A 27443-nucleotide genomic window follows, 5' to 3' on the forward strand; every position below is an offset into this window, starting at 1 on the left:
ATTTGAGCGTACTGCAAATTTTCGCCTTTTAGCGGGTTTTTTGAGTGCTTCACTGGAGCGACGTTTTGTACCTTTCCCCTGCCTTGATCTCGTAAGCGCGCTTGCAATATTTGCCTGGAATTTTGCCATCGAATATTAACATTTGCTACGTCGTTGAGCCTGATGTCTACGGTACAACAACCATTGATTCATAACGGCAACACTAACGCATCAGTATATTATTCTACTGTACCTCTTCACTGATCTCAAATCAATTCTGTACAATTCCTGAAGCATACCAGCCAAATCTACCCCTCCCATGAAGAAGTTACACTCTTTTGTAACACTGACGCAATCTACTTCCATGGTTACTTTTTGTGATGCATTCCACCTCTTACATTTCCGTACTGGATCAATTGCAGCATAAGCTGATATAAAATTCACTGCTTTTCTGTCATACCATCTTATAAGTGCCACATTACTGTCCTTTTCCACACGCCAGTCGTAGCTGCCTCTTCCAGAGCGTTTTAATTCAGCTTCAGAGGACACTTGCCCATCCTGTCATTCCGTATTGTGGCCACACAGAATAATCCCCTTTCTTTCAGTGCAATGGCAAGTTGAAGAGAAGAAAACCAGTTTTTGTGTTCAGGAAGCTCATTTGTGAGAACCACAACTATGCTTGACAAAATACGGCTGTTTCATCTTCCGAGTCCTCAAAATCTGACAATCTATTTCAGAATTCAGAATTCCATCTGATAACTGTTCAAGAATATCAATAAGGTCCTTTTCATTCCTTATTTGTGTTGATTTCATCTTCGCTATTGGCATAAAACAACTATAAAATGAATTACAATCCGGTTGGTAAAAGTTAGGTTAGAATGATTTGTTTATACTTAACCCCAATGTAGCTTGAGAGCAACACCTTTTTCTAATCAGATATATTCACTAGCTATCATACATATTCCAGTTTATCATGGTACATAATCCTACAACAGTACATTAAGTTGACAAATACACTAATATAAAAAGTAAACTCACCATAGTTATTCTGAAACGTGATTTTGTAACACTGGCGGTACTAGATCACAGCCAGCTGATTCACTTCACATACTAAACACACACACTGCCACCTAGATCAGTGTTGTAAGTGGCATCTGTAGTCATTTTATGAAAATGCACACCTGTAGCTTCATGGCAACAATGGGGTTGAAGGGACCAGTCTAAATAAAAACTGGTGAGGTCTCCTTGAAATACACGTTGCTTAGGAGCAACACTGGTAGCGAAAGGGTTAAGAAGGCGTTCCCTCTCGAACTATTACACTACCTCGGACTTAGAGAGGCGTTTTCTCTCTAATTATTTCACTTTACACTTACACTGATCACTTTACACACAAATCTATTCAACATTGGCATTTCCTGCTGTAATTCTGTTTACCTGCCAAGAATTAATATATTCAATTTGCATCAAATTATGATATAAGTTTGCTAGAATCGGATGAACTGACATAGGAAATTTACACTCCCAATCCTTTGGAAGTCGCGTTACAACACTTTCTTAAGTTAAACGTTGCCAAATATGCAGTATAATAAACACGCTCATTTCATTAGGATTTTTATCAACACATATATCAGGACATTATTTACTCAACGATGTTACCTATGGACAAGCATTTAGCGACTTCAATACCAGACATCATAAACAAAGCATTATAGCACTACCTGCAACAAATGGACAAGAATATATACATTTCACATACACACAATGAATCACAGGTGGCCTTAGTCACCTGCCGCTTGTGACAGTAAGCTTTACTGTATCCTGCAATGAACTCAGGACCTTCTGAGACAGGGTATATCTGACCTGGAATTCCCTACATGCTGTGAATAATTAAAGAAATAAATTCTAGGGGTCCTTCATTTAATGCTCATCTGGAATCACCGCGACGTTGATAATACTTAAATCAATGCACGTAATCGTTGCACCGAGAGGCACGAAATAGCTACTTGTATCTGTTTACTTTCAGTGTAGAAAACACTTTTCTTCGTCCCTACAGCCAGGCTCGTAAATGTATTCAACTGATGGCCTTCCAAGACCCATTTCTAAAGGGCGGGCGCTGGGCCGCCTTCATACAATGACTTCGCGGTAAACGACGTTGCTTTCTTTTTCTCGAGCCACAATGGCCTCACATTCAATATCGGCTATGTCCGGCCGTAATTAACATATTCACAACACGAGATCCACTTCGTGTACATTACTAAAGAGTTCCAAGGGAACTTCACATTTTTATCTCACAGTATATATCACGGCTATGGCCTACTCACTCGTTTCGTTTCTCCTCTCGATACTTCGAGTACCGTGCTATTAGTTGATGATCTCCTGCCACGCGGGTCCAAATTAACTTGCGTATTCGCGAACTAATTAGCGATGTAAGATACCCACTGTCTCGATGCCTTGTTCCAGGTGCCTTAGTTACTAATTAGGAGGGATCTCTACCAGGTGAAGCGCACCAAAAAAAATGAATTACTGAAATATCTTGATGACTCGTATATGCTATGGAAAGATGATAACTGGAGTCACTTTTACAGAATATTTAAGCCTTCTCTACTTGACAACGCTTCACACTTAATTAAGCCAAGGTCCTTATAATTACGTCATGCATTATCGAACCCTTATACAAGGATGGAAGTAAAATATGGTCGTCCCAGAACCATGATGAAAGTATTCTATAAAAGACCCAAATAAAAATGAAAGTATTATTATTATTATTATCCCTCTGAAATGGCGTGCTTGCAGTCTACGTTACATCTAAGTGAAAAATCTACATATTTACAATGGGACACGACCTTCAAATATATAAATACTTGGAAATGTACGCAGCCTTCTGGATACCACGTTCACAGCTTTACAGGAGGGCACACCATGGGCTTGAGCTGCTTGCATCACGTCATCGGCGATGTGAAGACCCATGATGACTTCCTGGCAGGTCACACACATGACAGCGACGTTCCAGACGTTCTCGGCTACCAGGCGAAATTCCGGCAAACAGCTAGATGACTCGTTCACTCCGGTACACAGGCAAAACTCTGGCATTCAGCTGGATGTCGACGTTCTCATAGACATGTAAATGAGAGGAAGTTATCTCATGTGAATGCGTTAGTTTAATACACATTACAATTTGAATATATGGTTGGATCTGCTCAATAGCACGAGCATTCCAACCCAATGCCGGTATTGTCTCTGTAGCCCGACACTGCTCCCTTCTCATGTACCTATTCTTTTATAAACAGCATACAGCTATTCTAGGTCCTGAATAAAGAATGTCACTGGTTAGGCCACTAATGGGTTAAAATGTCTCGTCTCACACGACCGCACTTCATGCATATTCTATTTCACCTAGACATGCGTAAGTCAGGCTCTCAACTGCATTATGGATTTATAGACGTGACACTACCCTTAATTATGCCGACACTGAGCCGTTCACGCACTACTTTGTATCTCTCATTTATGTCGAGAACACACACGCAACTCCACGCACTGAGATACCTGGCTATTGAGGTTAATTGAGCCGTATTAGTTTAGGCACATATGAGGCTCGACGCACGACCTCTTCGACACACGGACAGCGGTCATTACGGTTTCGTGCTGCTCCTACTATATTAATTAGCGACTCACTGTACTCGCAAAAGCTTACTTAGATTGTGGGTATTTCGCAGATGTTCACAAGCTTTAATAAATCATTGCGTTTCACTGCTCACTTCATAAAAATTATTTCTCCACAGACGACTCTCACGCACTAATCACGACGAACCACTACCGAACTGGCATTTCACTGAAAATGCACTGGGCTGTCTGCCTCCCAGCTCTTGAATATATAAGCGAGCTACGCGAGAGGCTCGAATGCTGAGGGTGGGGGGAAAATGCAATTTCTTCTCAGAATTCGGTCCGGTAATATGCAACCTAGAGTAACGAACAGGGTATCAAAATGTACCTCCTGTATTCCCATCTCCACTGAGTGACTGTTTTTGAAATAGCTTCGTAGATTCTCAAGCAATCTCAAAAGCGTCCTTTTGTCTCTGGCGGTGAATGATGACGAGCACAGGGGATTCCTTGTGTTCGCTGTCACAGTTAGGGTCCAACATCTGTTAGTCATTAAGACGCGCCCTTGTTTACAGCGTAGTTACCGCTCTGTCAGTTAAGTAGAGCACTTCTCGGTCTCATAATTATGCGTAAAATTCCCTGATTCAAATGAATATTTGCGCTTAATTATCCATTGGGTATTTTGCGATTTATAAAAATTAACAGAAATAAAACAGCTGAACGCGATAAGTTGGCAGTGGTGGATGAGCGAGGAAAACAGGGTATAATGTTAGTTTGCACGTTGGATATACTCTCTGGGCTCAGCTAGTGACCTAGATTCTCTGTCACGTGACAACGCGTCTCCTTTCATCTCGCTCGTGGTTGGAGTGAGAAAATTTCGAGTACAAGCGCTCTTGCACCGCCTTGCTGCTAATTACCAGCAACTAGAGCTCGGTCGCGCGACTCTGGATACTGCAAATCGAGTCCTGGTGCGGGCAGAAAAATTCTAACTTGGGCAGTTTTTATCGGAGAATGACGCGGAAAACGGCATATTTCATCTCCTGGATATCATGATATACCACAGGTGACGTTGTGAACGGTCACAGTATGTAACTGACACTGGAGAATGAGGTGATTTGCATCCGCCTCATTTGAACCACACTGACATGTCGGTTGGCTGACAATATTGAAACGATACTTTAACATGGGCGTAAGCGAATGGTTGAAACGTAGCCTAATAATAGTTATTATATGACGCCGTGTGTAAGTTGATCGTTGATACCAGTGTTGGATTGGCAGAGAGGGTTGGATACTGTAATAGAATTTCCCTTTTATTCTTGCAGTGTCATTCCAGAACTGTTGCCATGTTGCTTTTTGATGTTTCTTTAGTAGTGGAATTAGATCGGTAACTGGAGTCATAAATGTCATTTGAGGGGTGTTGAGCAGTGATGCTTGTTTGGCAGCTTTATCCGCTTTTCCATTACCGGGAATATTTTTATGAGCTGGAATCCATATAAATGTAATCTGAGTACAAGTAGTATGTAGGTCATATAATAGTTGCTTAACATTATAAACATACCAGTTCATCGTGAATTTATGAGACTGGATCGATTATAATGCTGATAGAGAATTTGTGAAGATATTAGCATTCGGGATTGCTTCGTTTTTTATATATAGGAGTGTTTGTCTGATCGCTATAAGTTCTGCGGTAAATATAGAGAAATCCGGATGGAGTTTATATAGTTCAATGTGTTGTATACGTTCATAATAAAATGCTGCTCCTACCCTGCATGAATTCTTAGATCCATCGGTAGAGAAATTATGTCCAATTTTAGAGTATGATAAACGAAGTTTTTTCGAGGGTGTTGAAAACATAGAGTTTTTATACTGTAGGAATGCAAAAGTAGTAGTTGTAGCTTGGATAGTATCTGTGTAGTATTGTACTACCTCATACGGTACCGTATAATGGGGAAGTTTGGCGCACCTTATGATATTGGTTGTTAATGTCGATACATATTGGAATACGGTTATTAGAGCAGGGGTTCTTTTATCTCTTATATTACACTGACTGACAGAGCAAATGCAACACCAAGAAGGAGTGGTTCGAAAGGGATGAAAGTTGGGGAAAAAACAGAGACGGCACGGACGAATAATTGATGTTTATTTCAAACCGATATGCAGGTTACACAATGCGCACGGCATCGACTCAGTAGGATGTAGGACTACCGCGAGCGGCGATGCACGCAGAAACACGTCGAGGTACAGAGTCAATAAGAGTGCGGATGGTGTCCTGAGGGATGGTTCTCCATTCTCTGTCAACCATTTGCCACAGTTGGTCATCCGTACGAGGCTGGGGCAGAGTTTGCAAACGGCGTCCAATGAGATCCCACACGTGTTCGATTGGTGAGAGATCCGGAGAGTACGCTGGCCACGGAAGCATCTGTACACCTCGTAGAGCCTGTTGGGAGATGCGAGCAGTGTGTGGGCGGGCATTATCCTGCTGAAACAGAGCATTGGGCAGCCCCTGAAGGTACGGGAGTGCCACCGGCCGCAGCACATGCTGCACGTAGCGGTGGGCATTTAACGTGCCTTGAATACGCACTAGAGGTGACGTGGAATCATACGCAATAGCGCCCCAAACCATGATGCCGCGTTGTCTAGCGGTAGGGCGCTCCACAGTTACTGCTGGATTTGACCTTTCTCCACGCCGACGCCACACTCGTCTGCGGTGACTATCACTGACAGAACAGAAGCGTGACTCATCGGAGAACACGAGGTTCCGCCATTCCCTCATCCAAGTCGCTCTAGCCCGGCACCATGCCAGGCGTGCACGTCTATGCTGTGGAGTCAATGGTAGTCTTCTGAGCGGACGCCGGGAGTGCAGGCCTCCTTCAACCAATCGACGGGAAATTGTTCTGGTCGATATTGGAACAGCCAGGGTGTCTTGCACATGCTGAAGAATGGCGGTTGACGTGGCGTGCGGGGCTGCCACCGCTTGGCGGCGGATGCGCCGATCCTCGCGTGCTGACGTCACTCGGGGTGCGCCTGGACCCCTCGCACGTGCCACATGTCCCTGCGCCAACCATCTTCGCCACAGGCGCTGCACCGTGGACACATCCCTATGGGTATCGGCTGCGATTTGACGAAGCGACCAACCTGCCCTTCTCAGCCCGATCACCATACCCCTCGTAAAGTCGTCTGTCTGCTGGAAATGCCTCCGTTGACGGCGGCCTGGCATTCTTAGCTATACACGTGTCCTGTGGCACAATGACTGTCGGCTGAGAAATCACGGTACGAAGTGGGCCATTCGCCAACGCCGTGTCCCATTTATCGTTCGCTACGTGCGCAGCACAGCGGCGCATTTCACATCATGAGCATACCTCAGTGACGTCAGTCTACCCTGCAATTGGCATAAAGTTCTGACCACTCCTTCTTGGTGTTGCATTTGCTCTGTCAGTCAGTGTATATGAATTGTATCTTTCATACAGTAGTTTGAGTTTCGGTACAATAGGATGAGAAGCTGTTAGGAAACGTCGTAGTAGGTACTTGAAAGTAAGGAACTGCCGACGTATATAGAGTGGTGGTTCTCCCGTTTCCACTTGCAGAGCATTCGTTGGTGTAGATTTTAATGCACCAAAACAAATACGTAATGCGTGGTGCTGTATAGTATTTAGCTTATTCAATGTTGCGGGATTAGCAATATCAATGATATGAGCGCAATAATCTAATCTGGAGCGAATTGTAGCACAGTATACTGTCTTGGCTGTTGTAGGGTCTGCCCCCCATGATCGTCTTGTTATAGCTTTGAGGAGTTTTGTATAATTATCCGCCATATTTCTGAGGTACTGGATATGTTTAGTAAAGTTTAGTTTATTATCTAGGATGATGCCTAGATATTTATGATATGTATGTATCGGTATCTTTAGGAAGCCACATTTAATGGTTCAGTGTTGTAGATCCGTTTCTGCGTAAAAATGAGTGTTGAACACTTAGTTGGAGATATTGATAAACCATGGTCACTTAACCAGTTCTGTACTTCAAGCATGACTTTAATAATAGTATTACGGGCACCATTAATATCCTTCCCTGATGTATATATGACTATATCATCAGCATAGAGTAAGATACGTGCATGTTGGAGTACAAGTTGTTCGAGGTTTGAGAGATACAAGGCAAATAATATGCCACTAAAAATTTCGCCCTGTGGAATTCCATCTGTAGCCTGACGTGAAATAGGTGGTGCATCAGGGTGTTTTATTATAAGCGTTCTATATGTATGGAGGTTTCGGAGTAGTGTGATGAACGGAGTAGGAATTCCTTTGGATGATAATGCGGCCCATAACATATGCAATGGGACGGAGTCAAACGCTCCCCGTATGTCCAGAAAGATGGCAATTGTGTGATATTTTCTTGTTTTAGCAAGTAATATGTCAGTTATTAGTATATTAATGGCATCTTGTGAACTGCGACCTTTAAAATAGGCATATTGGCATTTGGGAACTAATTCATGGTATTCTAGATACCATAAAAAACGTTGTAGTATTATTTTTAAAAATGTTTTGCGTATACAAGATGCTAATACAATTCCACGAATATTTTTGTGATTATTCAACGGTAGCCGTGGTTTTGGAATAGGTATTAAAAAAGTGTATTCCAGTCTTCCGGAGCGGTAGAGGTTTGTAGTATGTGATTGTAGTGATTAACAAGTGCTTGTAATGCCGGGTTGGGGAGTGCTGTTATCATCGTGTAATTAATGTAGTCCGGACCAGGTGTGGATGTGTTACATTTTTTTAGCGTTGCTGTAAGTTCACGTAGGGTGATGTTCTGTAGCAAAACTGAAGATGATAGTGGAGAATCGTTACAATTAGGGACAAACTGTAGGACCACCGTATTGGGAGTGAATGAGTAAAGGAATTGTTCCAAAATATCTGTCTGAAGTAAAGGTCTAGTAATTTGTGTGGAGACACGCGCTAGTGCTCTAACCGCGTTCCAAAATCTTGTTACAGATATATATTTATGGAAAGAATTGATAAATGCTTTCCAAGCTTTGCGTCTTTTTTTGATGAAATATGCGACGTATTGTAGCAGTATGGCGTTTCAGGCGAATATAATTCACTAAGTTTAGTGTTTTCCGATAGATTTTAAAAAGGCGTTTCCTTTTAAGAATGAGGTGGTGACATTCATCATCCCACCATCTGAGGCCACCAATATTGTGGGAGTGTGCATTGGGTGTTGGTTTAAATGGGTGATAACATTCGAGATATTGATATATAATGTGACAGAGCTTATTGTAATTAAACTCATCGACTGTATGTTTTTCAATGTGTTTTAGTATAAATACCTTGAACGTCTCGGGATCAAACTTATGTAAAGAGCGTGTTGTACTCATTACTTGATTGGACCATGGGGGTTTCATTATAGATCCAGAACCTTGAGTTATAAATATTGGATAATGATCACTGCTATGTGTATCACACAATGTACGCCAGGTAGTTGTGGATGCTATATTATAACTGCATAATGAAATATCCACTGCACTTGAAGATGCTCCAGGAGGAGTTAATCTGGTCGGTGAAGCATCATTGAGAATGACTGGATTACTTCGCTGTATAGAGTTTAAGAAGTTAGTTCCCCTAGGTGTGTCTACTTGGGAACCCCAATGGGTATGGTGAATATTCATGTTCCCTAAAATAAGTAGCTGGTTTTGGTCATGGAATTGTTGAAAAAATTGTTGCCATTGTCTATATGATACATATTGATCAGGTGGGCAATATATATTTATGACATGTATATTATTAATTATTATACCAAGTACGTATATGTTAGGTATTTGACATTGGGGATGAAATAGCTGATATGTGAATGATTGATGTATTAAAAACGCTACTCCATCATACCCCGGGCCATCTATGCGTTCAATTCGATAACAAGGTATAGAAAAAACATTATCGGGCGCAAGCCATGTTTCTTGTAAGAGTACTATGTCCGGTGATGTTTCTTTTATTAATATTCGCATTTCATGGTATTTATTCCGAATACTTCTAGCATTCCATTGAATTATCTTCATTGTCTTTAGTGAATAGGGACTGTAGGCTGTCGCAGAATTGTCCAATCATGGATAACATATTCGGTTGGTCCTTAAGTAATGGGGGTAATAGCAACATGAGCGTACTGTACGTAAGCATTGTATGACTTGGTCTTTTTGCATATCATGTTGAGATGTCAAAGCTGCTTCGTTTGCCGTTTGCTGCGATAAGGGTTGTCGTGATGTAGTTGGGATCTGCTGAAGATGTGAAGGGGGGTGTTGCTGAGCTGGCATCGTTGCGTGCCGAGGAATTTGATAGTGCTGCAGAATTTGCATGTGTCCCATACGATCATATCCGGGAGTCGGTTTGGGTGGCAAATCTTTAACAATAACCTGTGTAAACTTCCGCTTACGCGGTGCTTCAACAACCGGTGTAGGTGCAGGAGTATGCAAGGGGGGGGGGGGGGGAATTTTGAAGAGTGTCTTGTGGGGCTATAGTCCGTGGGTATAGACGCGAAGCAGCCTCAGAATAAGATACATTCTCTAGGCACATTAGTTTTTTTATTTCAATTTGGCGTTTGTGTACCTCACATTCAGTCGCTCCTGATACATGTTGCTTATTACAGTGCAAACATTGTATTATATTAGATAGACAATCAGCTGTCGCGTGGTTTAAGGCACAATTCTTGCATCTAAAAGTGGACGACTGACAATTTCTGAGAATGTGACCATATCTTTAGCATTTCCCACAAAGATCTGGAGAAAAAATAAATGGAGTAACTTCTAACACAACTTGAAAAATAGATACATATTTGGGAAGATGTTTCGCCCAAAAGACTACTTTGACTGAGCCAGTCGGCACGTATACGACCTTCCCGTCTTCGACCGTCTTACGATTTAACCGTTGTACAGAATGGACCTTTATATCACTTTTGATTAGCCTAGGGCTAATATGTCAGGTTCAGTAAGATTTTTGTCAACTCCTCTAATTATACCTATCCGAAATAGGTTTGAGTGTGGAATAAATGCATGTAAGTTATGTGAGGCAAGAAATTTACTTTGTAAAAATGAGTTAGCATGTAATGCAGATAGAAAAACGATCTGAATCCTGTTTCTCCCTTTGGGTTGAATGGAGTGAACATGGAAATTATTTTCATGTAGAAGTCTTCCGAGTGCCATTGGGTGTAGGTTGCCAATGTTATTCGTACTTTTACCGGACACAAATACAATATATGGTCCTTGATGATTAGTAGGGTAGCTATATGCAGCAAGATTATGGTTAGTGGTTTTAGTAGTTGAATTAGGAGTATTAGTAGGTTTATGATTATTAATCACCGAGGAATTCTTAGAGATATTTGCAGAATTGTGATTCGTCTTCACTGTTTCTTCATGATCGACATTGTCATTAGCTAAGGGATTAGGTTCTTCACCTCCGCCACTGTCACTATTCATGTCGACCTACGATTTGCACGCTACCACTCTTCAAGCACTAAGTAGAACACTATAGAACCGACTCGATACAACCGCACCACACAACAGAGTGAACGAGACTATGTGAGAAATTAATTATGTGATAATTTGCTTAAAGGGAAACACAATGGTCGGAGGAAACCTGTGACGTCATTCTCCTACCGTGCTCCGAACTGAGCTATGAAGTTAATAAACCTTTGATGTAGCGGGAAGTACATGCATCGTACAGGTCAAATGATGTGGCGAAAAGTAGTACATGCGCCGTACAGGTACCGTGCTGTACATACGTAGGCGGCTCTTGCCAAGGGGATTTAGTTGACAGTTTTCGTTCGTGTACTGCAGACGTCAAGTAGTGATGGAGTTTTCAAATCTTGAAGAATAGCTGTTTACGAAGCAGCAACTTTTTTCAACTTTAGATTTGCAAATTATGTACCGGTAGTTCTACATCTCTGAGATTACCGGTATTAATTTGAAGATAGTAGCGAATAATAGCAAAGAGAATAGCCTAGGATAGAAGAATTAGTACGGTACCGGTATCTTGACCATAATGGGCCACTGTTCAACTTATGATGTCAGGTAATCACAAGATTACAGTCTGTGTTTATTCTGTACCGGTATATCTCGAAAAATTCTCGTACACATCAATCAGCTGTTTGCAATTCAAGTTACTAGTCTGTAAATATATGTAAGCCTATATTTAGGTGAATTAACCGATGTCTACGTTAACTTCAGAGTAACAAAGTACGAGGAATATTTAGAAAGTAATGAACGGTATGTGAATGATTCTATTCAGTTATTCTTAGACGACCAGCAGTGTATTCATAACCATAACTTTAAATTTAGTTCGACGAATGTGCGTTAAATACGAGGGTTGTAAATGTATGTAATTCAGCAGAAGTGCTTTAAATATGAGGGTTGTAAACATGAACGATATATTTATTAGCTGATCCTGTTGCTTGCGTATATTACAAGATAATTCCGTCAGTTCGTTTCATGACAGCTGCGTCATCACCGGGAGGACAAATAGCCGCATCTCATGCCTGGAAATAGTGGCGTTGCTATAGAAACGGCGCAACCTGGAGAGTTTCAGTCTCACCTTGATGAGCAAAATTGATTTATAGCTATCTACTTGTACATGCGCGACCCTGCCCATTTATGATGAATAAAATTATCACATTCTTTAACTTTGTGAACCGGATCTTCAAGCCATTTATTAGTTTCTTACACTTTCCGGTTTGCTTTAAAATATGCTAGTACCTACCTATTTATCTTGAATTGTACTTTTATTTTCTTGGTTTCAAATTCTATAAGTGTAAGATAACGAAAGCATTTCTTCATTCTGTAGTAGTTCCATGTGATACCACTGTTTTCTTTTTCAGTTGATTTTATTGATGAGTGAATGACAGTTGATAGTTTTTGGAGACAAGAAGCAGTACATTTTCACACTAGGCCTCCTTATCACCTCTCCTTCATTTTTGAGAATCCTTTATAAACAAGGAGCTTAAGTATTTCTTAATTTTAGGTACTGTAAGCAAATTTAGAATAAGCGATCTATTGGGACTAATTTTTCCTTCTACCGAGCAAGTGGCTGTGCGATTTGGGTCACCTAGCTATCACCCTGCATTCGGGAGATAGTGGGTATGAACCCCCACTGTCGGCAACCTTGAAGATGCTTTTGCATGGTTTTCCATTTTCACACCAGACAAATGCCGGGGCTGTACCGTAATTAAGGCCACGGTCCCTTCCTATCTCACCGTTGCCATAAGACTTATCTGTGTCGATGCAATGTCAAGCAGATTATGAAAAAAGAAAGTCTCTCCTATCTTGGGCCGATGACCTCGGATCTTCCCCTCGAGGGATAGGCCACTAACTTATGCTATTTTTTCACTTACCAGTTTTCCACAAACTATTAACAAAAAGTATTTCAACAAAAGAAAGTTTTTTTCAAAGGTTGCTCTGTGTAAAAAGAAAAAAAAAAGAGGTGAAAAGATAGCAAAAGAACAACGGTCAAAGGAATACTATCATAACTACCACCAATAATTGAAATTTGTATACAGATACAGCTTACATACTTTAATCCATTAGAGTCTTTTACATAGTATTATTATTGTGTTCTATTTGTTTTACATTGCGCCGACACAGGTAAGTCTTATGGCGACAGTGGGATAGGACTGAGGAGGAAGCCACCATGGCCTTAAATAAGGTACAGCTTGGTGTGAAAATGGGGAAACAAGAGAAAACCATCTTCAGGGCTGATTACAGTGGAGTTCGAACCCATCAGTGTAGGCCTAATGTGACAATTGGTTTGGATTTTGTTTATAACGGTTATTTAAACATTGTAGATTATTGTTGTTTCATTTAAGAATTAGGGAGGTTGAATGTCGTCTACCTAAATACAATGTCTAAACAGCATATATTGTTACAGTGATGGCAGATATGTGCACAAGGTAAAGTATTTCTAGTTTTGACAGTAGTATAATTCAGACTTGTTTTATGTCCCAGATCTGTTGTGGCTGCTGGGGTCATTGATATACTGGGCTGTCTCAGGCAATTAGTATTTCACTTCAGCTGGGTTGAGTGGCTCAGATGGTTGAGGCGCTGACTTTTTGACCCCAACTTGGCAGGTTCGATCCTTGCTCAGTCCGGTGGTATTTGAAGGTGCTCAAATATGTCAGCCTCGTGTTGGTAGATTTACTGGCACGTTAAAGAACTCTTGTGGGACTAAGTTCCGGCACCTCAGCGTCTCTGAAAACCGTAAAAGTAGTGGGACGTAAAAACAATAACATTATTATTCTTTCAATTCAATTCAAATTGCAGTTGTTTACTTGATAAATAAATAAGCTGTATAGGTACGGCTTAAAATTGTATATATGAAAGAGAAATTTGAAGAAAATTACATTATATAATGCCTTGTAGAAAATTTGTTTTATGGTCACTACCACAGATCATGTCAGTATATCTGGAATAGTTGAGTTTGAACTATGTTAAAGAAAATAAGATCTTCCAGACCTCTGCACAATAGTTTAATCACCGGCGAGTTGGCCATGCGGTTAGGGGCACACGGCTGTGAGCTTGCATCCGGGAGATAGTGGGTTCGAACCCCATTGTCGGTAGCTCTGAAAATGGTTTTCTGTGGTCTCCCATTTTCACACCAGGCAAATGCTGCGGCTGTGCCTTAATTAAGGCCACGGCCACTTCATTCCCACTCCTAGGCCTTTCCTGTCCCTTCATTGCCATAAAACCTATCTGTGTTGGTGCGACATAAAACAAATAGCAAAAAAAAAAAAATAGTTTAATGTGATACTACTTGTCCACTGTGGAGATATTAGCTAGCAGCAGTAGTCTTGCAACTTAACCCACAGCTGCTTTGAGCTTGAAATTTAAATATTCTTAGTTTAGACCTCAATTTCCATCAGAATAAATGTTTCCAGGAAGCAATTTCTTAAACTATTCTCTGCCTACATGTTAGATTAACTCAAATTCCTGATCCATCATGATCTATCTGAAAATATGAAGGAAAGGAAGATCAGGAAATAAATACTGGCATAGGAATGTCAAATTGAAGTGGAAAGAGAATTCCAGTGTGCTGCTAGCCTAATACAGCTTATATTGTGTGAGAAGAAAATAAAATTCTTTCTTGCTTACAACCAAAACATGTTGGTTTAAAAGAAAGAGAGCATCTTAAGATGGAACAACTGAAAAAACTCTATTTGTAGGGCCCAGATCAGTGTCATATGCTGGAATCATGATGTGGGCTATCACTAGACTAACCCGAGGTTACCCCTTTTCGATAGTCGGTTTAGTGAACATCACGCTGTAAGCATTTTAAGCCACTGGAGTAGCCTGCTGTGTTGTCAAGACTGTTTCACAAGCTACTGCCCTGGCCTCTGCCACTGTCAATACTCAACACCTGATCAGTAGAAATGGTAACCTAGTGTTTAGCAAATTGAAGCCCTGGTTTGTGGCTGAATAGATAGAATGCTTGCCTTTGGTCCGATGGCCCCGGTTAAATTCTTGGAATCAATCTCCTCGTACTCTTAATTCTCCTGGCTTGAGGACTGGGTATTTATGACGTCTTCACCATTCATTTCATCCTCATTAGGTCACCACCAAGCCTTTCCAAGAGACTATGCTCTATTATTATTAATAAATTAAAAATGTAGAAATTTTACACCATTGCCTGCAGTCGTACGAGTCATTCACTGGTTTTTTAGCTTCCTCAGTAGATCGGTGGTGGTGTCCAACCCATGATCACGGATTCGATTCCAAGAACAAAAGAGAACTGTAAACCTGAAAGATTGCATTTAACTTCAGCAGATCTATCTATAAAAAGAAAATAATATTATTCCTATAACAGCAGCCCTGCAGTGTCTTCCTACATGGATGTAAAAATAGACGGGAGTGAAATACCAGCACTCTGGTATCTATATAACTGAGTATGAGGTCAGGAAGTATATACTATGAGGAACGCATGGTTGTTTGGAAGATGTCTTATGCATCCATTACCGGGCGAGTTGGCCGTGCGCGTAGAGGCGCGCGGCTGTGAGCTTGTATCCGGGAGATAGTAGGTTCGAATCCCACTATCGGCAGCCCTGAAGATGGTTTTCCGTGGTTTCCCATTTTCAGACCAGGCAAATGCTGGGGCTGTACCTTAATTAAGGCCACGGCCGCTTCCTTCCAACTCCTAGGCCTTTCCTATCCCATCGTCGCCATAAGACCTATCTGTGTCGGTGCGACGTAAAGCCCCTAGCAAAAAAAAAAAAAAAATATGCATCCATTAACAAACACGTGACACCATAGTACATGAGTCAGTCATGTCAGTTTGGAGTTTCCGGAGAACTTCAAGTATTTGAGCTCTCGCTCCTTCGCTAGCTGTGGCGAACTGACAGTACGAAGCCATGCCTACCTATCCCCTCGGTTCCCTCACTATCGGATATTTGGCAGCATGCCACGCTAGTTGAGTGGAGGGGAGAGGCTTCAAGTTCTGTCTCCAATGCCTTGCACTCAGAAATACGAGTGTCGGTAAATGGAGCAATGTGTCAGATGCTTACCTTACAATGTGCTTTAGATTTCCATCGTATTCATTTGTGGTTTGGGCTTCACCGATAGCCTTGGAAGCCCTCAGTATACACCACTGGTCCAGATATTTTGAAAATGTATATATCTAGAGTTTGTGGCATTATTGAATATTCTGAACACTACAGCATATGAATAATTTAAAAAATCTCTAGCTAAATCGTGTTTGGCCTGTAGCTTAGACATCCATCGCCAGTAGGCAGAATGTGCTATTTTCAACTCTTGAGTTACAGCATTTGAATCAACTCTTAGGCTAGGTTCACACCAGCAAGTACCGGGCGAGTTGGCCATGTGGTTAGGAGCGCACGGCTGTGAGCTTGCATCCGGGAGATAATGGGTTCGAATCCCACTGTCGGCAGCCCTGAAGATGGCTTCCATAGTTTCCCATTTTCACACCAGACAAATGCTGGGGCTGTACCTTAATTAAGGCCATGGCTGCTTCCTTCCATCTCTTAGGCCTTTCCTATCCCATCGTCGCTATAAGACCTATCTGTGTCGGTGCGACGTAAATCCACCAGCAAAAAAAATATATATATATATACACTAGCAAGTAACTTAGGCAAGTTATTGCTGCAAATTGTTGCAAAGCACTTGCTGCTGGGTTTACACTACATGCAAGAAAACTAAGCAAGTTATACATGCACAAGTTTTTCTTTCACAAGTAACTTACAGCAATAACTTGCAGATACCGTTTACATATGCTTGCAGTGCCAGTCAAGCAAAATGGTGACATACAGGCAAATCGGATGTGCTGCAACTCTCTTAATTCTTATGAATAAGGGAAAACGAGGAGAGTTAGGAAGGTTTGTGTTAGGGACTGGATATTCAGAAGACCACAGTATGGAGCTTACAATAATCTACTGCAAGAAATGAGATTAAAGAATGAGGATAGCTTTCAAAATGTTTGTATAATATCTACGAAAGATCTCAACAGTTTATTGAAATTAATTAGAATGAAGTTGAAATGTGCTACTTGACAAAGTTTCTGCATAATTTTCTTCTGGAGATCAAACAGGCCTGCCCAATTCATACCCACGGTAAACGACAAAGAGAAACAAATCTGTTCGGTAAAACACTGCTAGAAAATATTATTTCCATTTCTAATTCAACTATTTAAACTTTCTATGCTTCGGCATCTTTATATTCATACCATGTGAGCTCATTTTATGTCATATTGTATTACTACCCTCTGGCCTAAAATGTTCCAAAGCCTGGTACCCGGAGTTTTCCTCGTCCGAAAATGAGAAGTCCCGTTGAAATGCCGCTACGGTATGCGATAGTTTAAACATTAGTGCAGTTGGGACCTACCCTGACAAAACTCACCTTATCTCCTAAATAAGACAGGTGTAAAATTTCATAAAATCACAACCCAGAACCCAATGCAGAGTACATTGAAATCTCAACAAGCAGTTACGGTAATACATATTCTGTAATGGAAACAAAGAATCCTCAACCTCCACTCTCAGTTGCACAAAACAGTAATAATAATAAATGTTATTATTATTTTACCTTTGTTAAGAAACGTACTTTGTCCAAAATTATTACTATGCTATTCTCTACAATTTCATACCTAAAAAATACGGCCACCAAGCCTTGGCCGGTATCTCTGAGGAGCTACTGTTTATTTTTAAAAGGATTTTCACTTCCTGGGGAAACGTACGTTCAGGTTGTGTCATTCTCACAGTATTTCCTTTGGTGGCATGTTTAAGTTCTTCTCATTGGTACAGAAAGCATTGGGTATCACTGCTGTGAACATTCCAAATGTCTGGTTTTTTTTTAAATTTTAATTTGTATTAATTATTTGTATTCATTCACCATTGTCCTTCATTGACCATTGAGTGGTGTGGTGCTTGCTTGAATTTAATTACATTTTCTAAATTAAATTACAATATACAGTGAAATAAATGTGTGAAATGTGATCACCTACTTAAAAACTTTCACTTGCACAAAATAGGATCAGATTCTATCCGTGCAAGTGACTTGCGGAAACTCACGACGTGTCCTTCACTCTGCTAGCACGTGATTGGCTGCAAGCGTCTTGCCCAAGAAATTGTTAACTGCCGCATGTCAGCTTGCTGAGGAATTTAGACTTAACAATTGGTGCAGCAAGTTGCTCGGTGCAAGTAAATTGCTGCAATAACTTGCTAATGTAAACCTAGCCTTAGAATAAAATTACGAGCATAATTCTTTATTATTTTGTGCATATTTTGCACATTTTCAGTGCATACATGTGGAGCATTTTCATGCGTACTGATCTGGACCCTATCTATTTCATGGGTCAAATGGTTGAGTTGAATGGGATACCCATCTAAAAACTTCTTAAGTCTTGAAATATAAATGTTCAGTTGCTACTGAATTCAGCCTTCATTTGTCAGGCTGGATACTTTGTTGCATTAAACTCTGCTGTGACTTCTGTTAATATTTGCCTATTACTATGTATAACATGCATCATCCCTTTAATGGATCATTTCATGCACTCTATAAGTCTTTTGTTCTGGTCAGTCAATATCAGATCAAAATGTCAAGAAACTGTACTTGCAAATATTTGTAGGAATAGTCTTCTGTGCTCTCCAATTTAGAAAATTAATGGAAAAGTGAAGTGCAAAGGAAAAAGCATTATGATAGCCTACTTTGTACAAAAGTATTTTTACCTCCACAGATCACATAAAAATAACTTTCAGAAGGGGAAATATGCTGTACTGACCACACCATTAGAAATAGCGATTGAATATGGAAATAATACTTACCTGTGCTGGAAACTGAAGTACAGAAACTTTGAACAATAATTTAGTTGGCCAGTGTGTACTTGTACACTGCAGAGATGTTAACAACAGGCTGTAGCCTAGTGGCTAACAAACAGTTGCTTTGGACTTGGAATAGTTCAGATCATTATACTCTTTTGGATAAGATCAGGAACAGTCCTTTTCTTCAGCTATATCAATTATGTTGAAATCAAGGATATTTCTTTACCACTATTTGCTAGTTAAGATTTCTTATAAGATTTAAATATACACTTGGTCTCAACCACTGCTCATATTCTCCTTTTCATTCTACATGTTACATATTAGTTCTTCTAAAGTCTGTCTTGTGTTCTTAGTCTTCTACTACCTTTATAAAACATCTTATCTCTTTCCCTGTGTTTGATGATGGTGATGATTGTTGTTTTAAGGGGGCCTAACAACTATAGTCTTTTTTTTTTTTTTTTTTAATGAAGTAAAAATATTTTGGCCTGGTGCAAATGAAGTTTTCCGTGGAGTTCAACCCATTGAGTGAGATAATGCGACAATAGAGCAGCTGCTTTATTGGACGTTTCTGAGTAAACTCTCAAGCGCAAAACTCTTCCCATTTGACACAGATTATAAGTGATTGGCCCTTTTCCTGTGTTTACGTGGCTTGCTTCTTTGCTTACACTTTCCACATCTGTCAAAAATTGCTTCCTCATTGAGTATGGATTCTACCTCACCCCCACCCCCAATTAAGCTGGAAAACAGGAGCAAGCTTATTAGGAGTCTGAGAAGCAATGGATGTTAAAGAATTGGGGTTAATGGGAAGTGAGTCCATCTATCTGAAAATGACATTGTACAAAGATTTGGAGCTTATCTTTATCCTTCTTTGTTTTCATTTTTATCCTAGTCCTAGTCACTGTCATTATGTTTATGTAAAAGACTAGATGCTAAGAAGAGGGATAGGAACATACACAAAGGATAAGCAAATTGACAGGCTGGTATGGACGGAGGGACTAACTGAAAGGAGAGAAAAGGACTATTTCTGCTTCACCTCTCCCTCCTGCCTCTCGGCATCAGGCTGAGACAAGGACAAACATGGAATCGGTATGCGGCTGTGAGCTTGCATCCGGGAGATAGTGGGTTCGAATCCCACTGTCGGCAGCCCTGAAGATGGTTTTCTGTGGTTTCCCATTTTCACACCAGGCAAATGCTGGATCTCTTATTCGTTGAGGTGAATAGATCATTTGAGTAGATATTAATATTATTATAAATGAATAATAATTAATTATTATTATAAATTAATAATATATAATATGATAATAATAATCCAGTTGAATAAGAACTGACATAGTTGGTTTGTTAAGAAGGAAGCCATACTTTCCAGTGTCGACTTAGTTAAATAGAACATTAAAAAACTTTCCAGTCTGTCAAACATGCAAAACTTCAATAAAAATTATAACACTATAAACATACCCGTAAAAAAAACACTATTACATGAAGAATGACATGTTTCGTTCTACAGGAACATCCTCAGATTCCATCAAATAACTTAAATCATGCATAAATATGTACAATGTTGTTTATGTTGTGTAAACTTGTCAATGATAGAGAGTGAGGTGATAATATAAATAAGTATTAACAAATGTGTGTGTGTGAGAGAGAGAAAAAGGACCACTATTCGGTCAACAGTTCACGAAATAATTGAAAAAAACCACTCAAGGGAGTAAAATGGTGACTTTTTGTTTTTGATACCTATGTATTGCTTAGACCGTAGTCTACTCACTGCGTGAATTTAAAAGCCCTCTGACAGTAATCACTGCTGAAACATGAGGTTTATTTAATACTAAAAAAAGGGAGCACTTTTCGCATCGTAAGCGACGTTCCATACACTTACTCGCTCACCCTCATAGCTGCGCGAGCATGAGATAAAATGACTCTGATATCTTATCTTATGATAAATAAACCCTAGCTGGACACTTTTAATAAAGGTAATAGGTTTCATGAACATCCTGTCTGCTCCAAACATTTCTGATACCGATGCAGTCTTTCAGTGTTTTTCATATTGTGGAGAAGTGTGTGATGAATGCATTAGTACGAAACCAGCCAATGACGACAGCTACTAAGAGAATAAATTATGACAGGAAAGAAACTTACACAATTTATCACTGCAGAGGGCAGGAGGTGTGTTAGTCATTCTTTCAATTTGTATTCACTCATGGCTCTAAGGAGCAAAAAAGTTTAAAGGAACAATTCAAGAAAGAAGGGGTGCAGCTTAAAAATTCACCAAAACGTATGAAAGACTTTTCAGATAAAATTTACTCCTTTTGATGATTGTAATCATTCAGTCGACTTTATGAATAATTTAAGTGAACAAAATGCACCTGTCATGCCAGGCCAGATCCCTACAAAACGAAGAAGTGATCTCATGCTTCTCCCAACCAATGTCTAAGAAGTATATTCATACATTATACTCTGAGAGTTGTAAATCATTAGAGAGTATTCCTGTATCACTCTCATCCTGGTATCCCGTCTGGCATACATTTTGTCGTAACATAGTAGTTCAGAAACCCAAGACTGATCTTTGTATGACTTGTAGAAGCAATTAAACTGTAATAGGGAAACTGTCAATTATGGATGAGGAGGAAAAAAGAAATCTGATGGAGAAGGCTATACAACATCTTAATCACGTCCAAGCAGAGCGAACTGCTTATAAAAACACCATAGACAATTGTAGACAAGGGATTAGACTACTGGAAACTCCATTGTCTCTTGGGCCACATAGCTGTAACACACACAAAGGCACAATGCATTATAGTTTTGATTTTGCCCAACAGGTGCACTTACCACATGATCCGCAACAAGTTGGACCAGTTTTCTTTCTTACAGGCTACAAAGTGGGTCTCTTTGGTGTATCTTGTGAACCACTTAACAAGATTTGTTTTGTACATTATTCCAGAAGATTGTGTTGCGGGTAAAGGAGTAAATACTGTCTTACCTCTTGTACATCACTTCTTGGAAAATTTTTCATAGGTGAGGAGCATTTAGAATTCCATGCTGATAACTATTTTGGGCAAAACAGAAACATCTTAATGAGATACCTCATATGGAGAGTTATGACAGGAAAGAACAGCTGTTGAAAAATTTCATTTTTGCCAGTGGGACACAGGCAATTTTAACCCGATGTGTATTTTGGTTGTTTCAAGAGAGCATTCCGGAAAAATGTAAGTGAAGTTATTGAAGATGTAATTAATGCCACCCGTTAAAGTTGTCAGGTTTCTAGATCTATTATTCCTGTCGCTATTGGCACAGAATCCAGAAATGTAACAATTCCTACTCATGATTGGCAAAACAAGTTCCATGCTGGAATGAAAAGCATTCCACAAATAACCCAGATAAATCACTTAGTGTATGTGAAAGAGCACCCTGATGCAGTGTTTGCAAAGAAATCCATAGTTTCTGATGAAGTGCCCTACACCATCCTTCCGGAAGATCCACCGCCTGACTTCAGTGACCTTCCGCAAGTCATCAAATCTCAAGGAATTAGCATCGATAGATGTATATCCATGAAAAAATTAGACCCTTTGTATCAGAAAATGAGAAAGATATACTATGCCATGCTGTAACATATTTCTCTGCTCCAACAAAGCTGCCACCAACCACCTCAAGTGAAAATCTTACGGAGCCGGCTCATGCCCAAAACACAGGCTGCAGCATGAGTAAATGATATTCCTGTCTTATGCTGGCTGTGATTAACGATCATTAAGGTATGTGATTAATTTTGTAAAGTGCAGTAGTGTTGCAATTAGTTGTCTTCAGTGACCTTCTGCAAGTCATAAAACCTCGGAGACTTAGCATCGATAGGTAGATCTTCACAAAAAAATTAGACCATAAATAATATCTATTGGTAATTTTCGTTTAGAAAATTCTATGTCAGAATACCGGTGAACATGAAAATATTAATGCCAGCATAACTTCCAAATAGTTTAGAAGTTATTTGTGTCACAAAGTAACCAAATTTTTAAACAGCTCTACTGCATGAAATCTTATGTTGTAACATTACATGCTAATTTAAGGCCTTAATTTCTTTCAGAGGCATTCAATTCAATTACATGATATTAGTTGCATATTATGGAACACGACAGTACCTTTATTTCTATACCCGATATGTGGTCCCTTTTCATATGCACGCACACAAATGATGATTTTTTAAGTATTCAACCAACACCGTATTAACATAATGAAAAACAAAATTCTGTACTTATCTGGATTGCCGAAGCTTAGTCCGTTGTCACCAAACACCATTTTACGACTGTGGTCAAGGAAAAGCTAGTGGAAGATTTTGGGCAAAGCAAGTTTTTCCGCAGAGAAAGGAGGGGTCGCAGGGTAGGGGCTATTGGAACGTTGTGGATCCTTCCTATTGGATAGGGGGGAGCAGGTCAGTACTTTCTCCAAGTTATAATCTAGCATACTGTGCCATAAAGAGGGGATGAGGAAGTAGGGGTGGTGGGGCAATGTGAGTGTTGTGGAACCTTTCCTCATCTACTGGGTACGGGGGGTGGGGGGAGAAGGCTATTAACCTTCTTCATGTAATAATGTATTCATGCATTATGGACAATTGCAAGTTAATGATTGAATAAAGTGCAGAGTTGAAATAGAAGTGTTGACCAGAGTTATGTAAGTAGAGCGAAGAGCAGGGAATTCTTTATATGTGTATCTTCATTTAGGTTAGTTTTGTTAGCTTTTTTTGGGACGTAAATTTTGATTGCTTCCTTAATATTCAAGGATTTACTTTTATTTTGGATGTGTTAAATTTTTTGGTCTGTGTTAATGTCAGTGAAATGGTGCAAACTGTCGTATATGTGCACTCCGAAGGCTCAATGGCGATTATATCTTATCGCGTTTTTGTGTTATTTGTATCTTGTGTGGAAATTATGTTTTGTTTATCCTATATATGTGGCATTGCAGTTAGGTTCTTGGCACTTGAGTTCATAGACTTCTGACTTAAAAGAAGGGGCTTTTTTATGTTTAGGTTGCATTTGCTCACATGTCTCTGCAGTGTGTTGTTCGTTCTAAAGACTACTTTTAGACCTTGTTTTTTGAAAATATTGGCTACTTTGTATGTGTTCTTGTTAACATAGTTGAGAACCACGTATTTTCCCCCCGTCATGTGTGGTGGTTTCCTGGGCATTTTTGTTATGTTTATTTAAAAGTTTATCTACTGTGCCCGGAGAGTGGTTGTTTTCTTTCACAATTTGTTTAATGATTTGTATCTCTTCAATGAAATTCGTTATGCTCATTGGTATAGAAATAGCTCTGTGTATCATTGTATTCAGTCCTGCTATTTTGTGTGTGTATGGGTGGTTTTGAATAATTTGTTAAATTATTATTCTGCCAGTCAGGCAAATTACGAATCCAAAAAACTCAAGTCACTTAAAATCAAAATCATGAACATTGACAAATCAGTTACATTTAATAAGAAATATTTAGAATTGAAGCTCGTTCCTAAGTACATACCCATAACAACTAAACCTACAACAACTTCGGCTAAAATATTAACATCTCAATGACATATATTACGGATCAGAAACAAAATTAAATTTGTGTACATAAAGAAACAAGAAATCAACAAACAAATTCTATGCATACATCTAAACCTTCTGGCACCACACTCAATGGACATCCTACTCTAACTTTTTACATGATTACATTAAAAAATAAGTAATCAGGAAACAGAAGGTCATTGACAATAAAATACGTAACCTAATCTTTAAACAGAAAAATCCAGAAAACAATAACCACAAGAAATTTGCTAATTTTCACCTTAGAGTAGTTAACAGATCAGACACTGCCTTTTCAAAGAATAAAATAAATGTGCTAGAGAAGGGACTCAAATTCAATTACAGGAACGTCATAACGTCAACAACATAAAATAGCTAATAACTGATGTAGAAATTGCTTGTGACAAAATCCCTTCTCCACAGAGAGAAATAATAAAAAACGTTGCCACCAACGAAGACCTCAAAATAATCACACATGAAAATTCCACCAAACAACCGAATTGTGCCACTCAATACTCAGTATTAAAAACAGTTAAGTACAAAATAAAAAACGACAACCTAATCGTCACAAAAGCGGATAAAGGGAACACAGCAATCATACTGAAGAAAGGTGAGTACATAGAAAAAACAATAGAATTCATCAACAACAACAGAATTACAGAACTACAATGTGACCCAACAGGTAAATTTCAAAATGAAATAAAACAAGCTATCAAGGAAACAGACTTTATTTTCACAAAACAAGAAAAAGAAAGTCTTACCATCAAAAATCCCAAACTCCCCACGCTAAGAGCCCTCCCCAAAATACATAAAAGCTCATGTCCCATTAGATCAATAGTAAATTTTAAAGATGCACCAAGTTATAATTTAAGCAAACAACTCAACAAAATTCTAAAAGAGAAAATCTCACTTAAAGAAGATAGATCAATTAAAAACAGCCTTGAACTAATTAAGGACCTAAATAAACTTAAATTAACACAGAGCACACGTATGATATCCTTCGACATCACCAACATGTACACCAACATACCAGTAGATGAATCCATTAAAATTATTGAAATTCTTCTTAAAGAAAACACTTCACTACAAGAAACCAAAGAAATGATTAGCCTTCTTAGGACAACGTTAAACCAAAATTGCTTTACATTCAATGACAAAATCTATTGTCAAAATGAAGGGTTAGCCGTGAGCTCACCATTGTCAGGTATAATAGGTAACATTTTTCTTAATAACTTCGAAAACTACTTCTTAACAGGCCAACATTCAAAAGAAATCGTACACTGGTGCAGATACTTAGATGATGTAATATGCATATATGGTAATGACATCACTAATGCACACCAATTATTAAACACACTAAATTCTTCACACAAGTCCATCAAGTTCTCAATGGAACCAGAAACTAACAAAAAAATAAACTATTTAGACATCACAATCAGTAGGAATAAAGAAAACCTGTCTTACAAAGTATACAGAAAGCCCACTCAGACATCACACACTATTGACGAGTCGAACCACCCATATACACACAAAATAGCAGTACTGAATACAACGATACACAGAGCTATTTCCATACCAATGAGCACAATGGATTTCATTGAAGAGATACAAATCATTAAACAAATTGCAAAAGAAAACAACCACCCTCCAGGCACAGTAGATAAACTTTTAAATAAACATAAGAAAAATGCCCAGGAAACCACCACCCATGACAGGGAAAAATACGTGGTTCTCAACTACATTAACAAGAACACATATAAAGTAGCTAATATTTTCAAAAAACAAGGTCTAAAAGTAGCCTTTAGAATGAACAACATGCTGCAGAGACATGTGAGCAAATGCAACCTAAACAAAAAAGCCCCTTCCTCCAAGTCAGGAGTCTATGAACTCAAGTGCCAAGAACCTAATTGCAATGCTACATATATAGGACAAACAAAACATAATTTCCACACAAGATACAAAGAACACAAACGCGATAAGAGATAATTGGCATTCAGCCTTTGGAGTGCACATATACGACAGTTTGCACCATTTCACTGACATTAATACAGACCTAAAGATTTTACACATCAAAAATAAAAGTAAATCTTTGAATATTAAGGAAGCAATCAAAATTTACGTCCCAAAAAAAGCTAACAAAACTAACCTAAATGAAGATACACATATAAAGAATTCCCAGCTCTTCGCTCTACTTACATAACTCTGGTCAACACTTACTGTTTAAATTAGCATTTAACTTTCTTTTTTAGTATGCTCTTTCGTAAAATTAATGTCTACTAGATATTCTCCATTTCAATTCCACACTTTATTCAATCATTAACTTGCAATTATTGTTACTAGCCCAAGTCAAGGCTTGGAAGTGGAGGCCTTACCCACACATGCTAGAGAGGCATCCATGGTTCCTCCACATGGGTGATACAGTGGTTCAGGTGAAGTGGGGCTGGTGATTGAGTTGAAGGCTCACTGCGGGGTGCTGGAACCAACACATCACTTTGCTCTACGTAGCGTGGACGAGCTGTGGGTTGGCAAAGGGGTGATCCCAACCTAAGGGGAAAGTCATGGCTGTGAACTCAGTCATGATAGTGCCAAGTGGAGACCAAATGAGTAGGCCTACTGAAGGGGGAACAAACCTGGCTAGGTTCAGGCAAGGGGCGGATCGCTGGATGGACGACTGAGGGGCGTGGTCTCTGCTACGGAGAGCCTGAGTTGCAGGAGGACAATGTCTGGCTGTATGCCTCACCACGGATGGTGAGAACGATGCTCAGGACCCTAGAAGAGGCAAAAACCCTATGATTGATTGAAATATGGATGCTTATAAAGAACCAATTTCAAAAACTTCAACATCAAGGGAAGCCATGGAAGCTCCAGTAGAACAGATCCGGAAGCAAGCCCAAGATGAAAAAATGGAGACAGAAGTCCCAATTGGACAGGCTTTCGCCGACTCAAAACAAGAAATGGTAACAGAAGCTCCAGTAGAGCAGACTGCTACCACAAGCAAACCAGGAACGTCCGTAGAGACAGAACTGAAGATTT

Source organism: Anabrus simplex, chromosome 2, assembly GCF_040414725.1.
Source record: "Anabrus simplex isolate iqAnaSimp1 chromosome 2, ASM4041472v1, whole genome shotgun sequence".
NCBI classification, from domain to species: Eukaryota; Metazoa; Arthropoda; class Insecta; order Orthoptera; family Tettigoniidae; genus Anabrus; species Anabrus simplex.